General features: G+C 27.5%; 1 long non-coding RNA gene across 2 annotated transcripts; it reads right to left on the reverse strand.

Moving 5' to 3' along the window:
• Positions 1–539: 539 nt before the first annotated feature.
• Positions 540–5,337, reverse strand: LOC142318379 (uncharacterized). Of its 2 annotated transcripts, none has more exons than XR_012754894.1 (3): positions 5,144–5,337; positions 3,635–3,861; positions 540–871 (listed from the first exon to the last, which is right to left on the reverse strand). It is a non-coding gene; the product is annotated as an uncharacterized LOC142318379 (long non-coding RNA). The 2 variants fall into 2 exon arrangements; XR_012754895.1 differs by lacking the exon at positions 540–871 and adding an exon at positions 1,138–1,434.
• Between the last annotated feature and the right edge of the window lie 2,336 nt (positions 5,338–7,673).

Here is a 7,673-nt window from a genome sequence, read left to right on the forward strand (position 1 = left end):
AATTTTTTTATTTTGTTGTAAAGCAGTAAGTTTGATAAGAGAAGAATTAGTTACCAGTTTATCCCTGAGATCATCTGATTAACAGTGTACTGTTACTGCTGATGATGCTCAAGATTTGCTCAGTGTTGGGAATTTACTCTCACGTAGTGAGAGTAAATATGCTGACATAAAATATATAAAACAATTCAGTGGACTAAAAACATGTCCTAGAAGTGCAATAATAGTAATATTGATTATATGATTATGGCTTTTGTAGATAGGAAGATCTCAAAATGCTTATTATAAATTAGTTATGTATTCAAAATATTCTAGAAAGTGAAGGAAATATTGAAAATCAGAATAAATAATTGAAATCTCAATTTATTCAGAGATGATATTGTAGAAGCAGGAGAATGAGTATTAATTATAAGAGAACTGAGATGTCTAGAAATTGAAATGAAGATAAAAAACTGTAGGAGTAGCAACCTGAAAGTTCTGATAAAATAGATAAGAATAGGAACAGGCATTATTAAGTTAAGGAAGAGAGTGTGATTCAGTAAATATGCTTATCTTATGCTAAATTATTATTTATTTTCATACTTATAATCTTTCCAAATAATCTAATTTTTTATGGTCTTAACATGTTATCGAAGTTCTTAAGTTTGTTAACATTTTGCTAATTTTTCATGAGATGCTTATAATGTTTGAAATCTTTTTCTTATAAATTCTCTTACATTTCCTTAAAGTATTTTTTTTTTTTATGAATGAACCGATATCTGTAGACTGTTCTGATGAATAATTTTCTGTTGCTACAATTAGATTTTTCGTAATCTTCACTTTCAAGTTAGTAGAATGGGTAGGTAAAAACCAGTTATTCTGTAATCCATGGTAGCTGAAATGTGTGGATATTGTTTTGATTTAAAAATTTTTTATTCCTTGTGTTATTTCTTAATGGATAAAAATTTCATATCAGTTGCCAATATAAAAATAGTGTAATATTCTGATCTAATGCAACACAATAAAACAAGTTATACATAATAATATGTTATACATTATAATTTATTCATAAATCATTTTGTATATTACATCTTGCAGGTCTTTATGACAATAACATATTTTTCACTAAAAAAAGAATAAAAAATATTCCCAAATAAATAAACTAGTAAAAATTAATTTTTAGCACTTTATGTTATTACTAACACCGCATTCTTAATTTGACTTCAGTAATATAAAGCTGAATTTGTTTGTTCAACAAATTACTTATTGTGCGTTAGTGATACTAGTCTTTAGTACATGCAGTCCATTACATCAGATGTATTTGATATTATGCGAATTTAATAATATATTCGTATCTCTGTTGTTTTATTGTTGGCTGAACTGCTGACAACTTGGGCACTTCACTGCAGATCTTTAATTCTGCACTGTACTGTATGCAGGTAATGTAAGTTCGGTTAACTGTAAATTATGAATCGCATAAATTAGGTGAGTAGGGGCAAATAAATGTTAAATGTTCAAAGTAAATTGGTTGTCAGTGAGAAAAATACCAAATATTATTTTTAAATGAGTACATTAGGAAGGTTAAATTCAAATTTTGGGGGTTTCACTTAAACTCTGATTTATGAGAGAAATCCTGCATACAAAAGATATTAGGAAAAAAGATTTGTAATGGATAAATTATATTTTTTCTCACTGAAAATACTGTTCTCTTGTTTACACATGGATAATGTGTTATATAAAATATGTGGGTCATATTACCTTTATTACCAGAAATAGTTAAACAGGATTATTTTGAAGAGGATTTGAGTTACAAACTACCTTTTAAGGAATTATGGGTTATCACAATTTATAAGTTTTTTACATAATACACTTATGTACATATAAACAAGTGTTACATATAAAACACAACCATCTTCAGTAGGTATATTTAAATAAAAAAATATTTAATAATTTAAATATTTTTTTAAAATATCAAGTTTAATACTTGATGTTGCAGTGGTGTTGGAACAAGCAATATTAATTTTCCTCTAGTGCTATGAATTGCAATTAAATATTATGATATTACTCTGCAATAATGCTGTACTCGAAGAATCAATACTTATTTTCGTGATGTCGCACACCATACGCCCATCTGCGCGTGCAATTATTTTTCATCATACGCGTGGGTATTTTCAGCACTACTAATCTTGCCTTATGGCTGTTTTCGTAGCCTTCCAGATAAATCCACGCCACGTTTGTGAAAAAATCGACGAAACCAATGGCAATATTCTAGCCGCCGTTTTTCTTTGTCTGGATGAAGCAGTTGATGAATTGTTTGAGATCGATATAATTGTAAGTTTAATTTTTTTTGTCGCCTGATGAACGGTTATTTTGGTAAATTAATTTCAGAAAATTTACAGAGGCTGTTAATCGGTCTAGTGACTTCCTGTTTACCATACGGTAATCACAGTCAGGTATTACTTCAGATGATGATATGGTCGACCATTTCCGAGATGTGTGGTTAATTTAAACCTAATCACTAAAGAACACAGGCATCCATGATTTAGTACTCAAATTTGTATAAAAGTAACTGCCTCTACTAGGATTTGAACGATGGAACTCTCGACTTCGAAATCAGCATATTGGCGAAGACACGTTCACCACTAGACTAAGCCGGTGGGTGATCTTAAGTGTCTGTCTAAGTTCAACACTGCCATTTGTGTTCCATGTTATTAACAGAACACTGTCTCTCTAAATTTAGCCGCTATCCTCAAAACTGATATACTGTTAGGTGCTGGTTTTTAACGGTACATACGGCAAAAAGGTTCTTGTACTGCAATCATCGATCGCGTGCTAAATTACGACTCAAGAATAAAAATACATTCATCTTGTGAAAGCATTATCTTCTCAATAACAATGCACCGAACGTTATTATCGATTTATTATGGCAATCAGTTCAAATATTATAGAAGGCTGTTAGGTGGGTTGCACCTGCATATTATATATACTAAGAAGTATACCGTTATTTGATATGCATAGTCGAATACAAAAAGATTTATTTTAAATTAGATGTATCCAAAGACAAGCGACAAACAATATTTACTGAAGGACATTAAGTAAAGGAATTACTTTTTTTAATAAAATGCTACATGAAGCTAGAATGCAGAGCTACTCAAGCAGTCACAAAAAAATAAGTGATGGGAAATTGGTACGTATTAAAGGATCATACAAAATGTATCAATTTTTTAGACTCTTTAATAATTAAAAAATTTAGATTTAAATTTGAAAATATATGGTTTAAGATGCATTCTATTTCAGATTTTTATACAGAGAAAGTTTATTTTTCAAGATATTAGAAGGAAAGTAAACTTCCACAAACCCATCTTAGATGTTACTAAAATGGGGAAACATTATGGGTATTGATCCAGGATTTTTTAAAAAACATGTTTTGCTTCCATTGCATTTATAAAAACTTAATGCTGTTACATAGATTTTAGAACTTTATATCCCCTGGCCAACTTCGGAGATTAAAAAAATTAAAATATGTATTTGAACCATTCCTTTTAAAATGCTTTACAAAAAAAATACAAATTACAGTAAATGGGATAAAAGTCAGGCCTCCCTGCCTTCAACATATTCAATTGTACTTCCTATTATAAAAAAAAATGTTTATAGATACCTAAATTCATTCACTTTAAAAATAAATCTGCTTTCAGGCCAAAGGGTTTTTGATTTGTTTGCTTCTCTTGCCCCAAATTTTCTATTCTCTTAAATTAACTAAAGTTGAAAATTGCAGTATTTAAACCTTTTTTCCAAAAAAAAATTATCCCAATTGTTTTAAGTTGTAAACTGCCTATATAACACCAAGTTTCAGATCCGACTGTAAATATGGGCTGTAATTGTTTCCTGAAAAAAAAGTATATTAAGTACTATTTATTTTTTTCTATTTTTATACTACTCTACCTTGCATACTGTACTTATTTATACACTAGTAAACAAATACAAACAAAATTCTTAACAACTTGCCACTAAATATTTTGTATTGTAATCTTAGACTTAATTATTTACAGATTGAGCACGTTTTGAATGCTAATTTAACTTTATGTGAATTCATAAGAGCATATTTTGTGATTTTTATATAACTTTTTCTTTGAATCAAAATATGAACTTTGTTTTAAGTAACTCAGTTGCAACTGATAAATGAAATTTATTTTTATTTGTTAAATTACTCATTGTGTAGCTGAATCCAATGCCATCATCATATTGTTTAAAATTTCAGTTTTAGAACTGGGTTTTACTTGAAAGCTTTATTAACTAAAATTGAGCTCTTAAAAAGATCTCTTTGGTTTAAAATAGAATATTGTTATTGCCATTAACTGTGGTGCTTAGTACATCAATATACAATATTTTATGATGAAGAAGTTTCTTTAGATTATCTAATTATGTACTTTTCTCAACTGATAGATAAGTTTAAATGCTAGATATATAACATCACTTAAATGCTTATTATTATTTAGTATCCTGTTCATTATTACATGTGAAATTGTGTTTATCTTTAGTGTATTTTAGTTTAATTTTTAGGGTGCTCATTCAGTGTATTTATAAGCAATCTTTTGTTCATTATTTGTGTGTTTTGATTATGTTGATTTATTGGTATTTTACATTTTCAGGCGATATTGTCACAATATGTAAAATATATTAATTGAATTATTGACGAATTTGTGTTAACATACAAATTATGTTACTGCACTAAGTTTGGATATCTATAATATAATACCTGTAATATGAGAAGACATTTTAAAAACAATACCTAAAAAAAATAAATTTGTTTAATAAATAATATGTAATTTAAGAATTACATACCCCATATTTATTTAGTAAATATGACATCTTAAAGTTAACCTTTCAATCAAACATTTCTGCATTCTCTTACAAATTTTTTCTCTTTTGTATTTTGCTCGGTTTTTTGAAAGTTTTTTTTCTCTATTATTGTAAAATATAAAAAAAATCTTAATTGAATATACATATTAAAATAATATTATGACAATTATAACCAACAAATTATCTTTGATAATACTTTTATAGACTTTAACAATATTATCAGCAAAACATTTCCAATACATAATTCTTATACTAAGAAATTTCTCTTTTAAATAACTATATTTATAATATATGGTAAATATATTACCAGTTTTCTGTTATTAAATAGAAAATTGGTAATTTTCTATGATGTTGAACATTTTTTCTTTCTTTTCTAGTCACATCAACAGCCATTAGCAACTTATCACTATAATGTAAAACTGTACTGGCATTTGTGTACAGTCTTGAACAAGTTCAGGTTGATAATTCCTGAGATGTGTGGTTAATTGGAACCCAACCACCAAAAAACACTGGAATCCACAATCTAGTATTCAAATCTGTATAAAAGCAAAACTACCTTTATATTAAACAATTAATATAAATTTCATTAAATGCAATTTAAAACTATTTTGTTTAAAATGAGTATCAATGTTATTAAATTTTATTACATATAAATATTTTTAAAAAAAAGTTCATGTTGTGTTACCATTTTAATTGACTTTGTAGATGCGTTTCACTTCATTAATAAAGAAATATATTCATTAATAATAATAATGTTTACTACATAGATAAGTTTTTAAAATTTCAATGGTATGCAAAATAAAGGCTTTTTTATTATTGGATGCTTTTTTAATAAAGCATGCTGCTCTTAGTTTTTTAAAGAGTAAAACATGTAACAACATAGATATTTATTTAATAAGCTATTAAAATTTATATTTGCATTTGTTAATATTGTTACTGCAGGGAATCTACATTGGAATGCATTAATGTTTAATAAACAAAATAATTTTTGCAGCATCTTTTAAAATAATAAAAAAGTAATTATATTTGACTTTTTCTGTTTTCCTGATGTGATTACCAGAGTCTCATAAATCTTCATGTCTAATTTAGTAAGAATAAACACAAGCTTTTAAGTGTGCTTTTAACATGTTTGGTTCATAAAATATTGAAATAGTATTACGCAAGATTATCATTATTATTAATTAAGGTTATAGCTCTGAGAAATTGCAATAGAATTTAAAAGATCATATATATATTATAATGATATAACTTACATCCTTGGTTCAGGACATCAAGCATTCATATCAAATTGAAAGAATTAGGGCTTGATACAGCTACCTTTTTTATTGGATTTCCATGACAGTCCTATATTAAAGAACAACTGCCATAAGAGCTTGAGCATTGCAAATAATCCACTCTACAATAAATACATTAATATTATTAAAATATCAGCTATTAAAAAATACAAACACCTTACAGTACCGTAAGGTACTGTACACCCTTCCGTTTTCAGGATGCTCTGCCTGGAAGTTCCAGGTGTGATGGAACAATCGGTTTGTTGTAAAGGAGGTAATTTACATTATTACCTTCAGATGCAGTTTACATTTATTTTACCTTCAATATTTGTAATTAAAATATTTGTGCTCTTAGACTAAGAATAATCTTATCTGACACTAACATTATGACACAGTGGAGTTGATCAACAAAAATCAGTTGTACACAAACTCCTATAATTGCACTCTGTTCACCAGATGAAATATCCACCACCTTATCCTATTCTGGATGTATTGGTATTTTGTATTTACATGTCTTATCCTGGGTCCATATATAAATTGTCTGTCATATTGATATGTGCACACAGAAAGACCCACTTCAAATGCTTTCTGAGTGGCATTCAGATTTCATGTGGGTGAACAGAATGTTCACCCACATGATACACCCACAAGGTCAGTTCACATGGTACAACTGATGTTTGTTGTTCTAATAACTTGTTGTTGTTAAGAATTTCTGAGAGACCTTCACTTTTTCATTTAGCTGTACTGTAAAGGTACAAAACTGAGAACCCACTAAGAGCAGTTTTGTTGGAGAACAAATTTGAATATTTGCTTTCTTTTTCTTTTGTAAGAGATTTATTTTATTATTAAAAAAGGAAAGTAATTTTGTGGTAATTTATGAATGCTAGAATTGTACTTTTTTATATTTTGATAAAAGTACTGTTTTACTATATTTATATACACTATTTGAGTTTTATGACAGCTGATTTTAGATTTTTCCCTCAAAAAGTGACATATATTTGTTAATTTAATTTTAGCAATTAAGCAACTACAGGCCAATGCCTTAGCAACTACAGGCTTGTTTACAGCTGTTTGTGGATGTAGAAATTGTAATATGTAAAATAATAACATGCTTGGATGGATTGAACCCAAAAATCTAGCACATTTAAAAGTGATACTATAATATATAATGTTTCAATTGCTATTAAACAATATTTTTTATTGAATTTTGTTAATTATAATTTAACAATCATTAATTAATGTAAAAATTATATTGCTGAAACTCCTCCATAAATAAACTTAATTAAAAATTGTTTTGTCACTCTGATTTGACTGCATCTGCAAGTAATATTTTTCAAACTCATTTTTGCATTTTAGTTGTTTTCATAATAATTTCTATTTTTTATCTTGAATTGCTGTTGGCAGTGATGATGATGGTGTAAATATTTCCATGTAGATATATGTACGCTATTAGTAAAAGGGGGCAGTTTAAAGTAATGTAAAAGTTATTTAAATATATATATATATAATTGTGATATTTTTAATATAATACATAAAAATGATTGGACTTAACAAAAATATTAG

The sequence above is a fragment of the Lycorma delicatula genome, chromosome 1, assembly GCF_047948215.1.
Source record: "Lycorma delicatula isolate Av1 chromosome 1, ASM4794821v1, whole genome shotgun sequence".
NCBI lineage: Eukaryota > Metazoa > Arthropoda > Insecta > Hemiptera > Fulgoridae > Lycorma > Lycorma delicatula.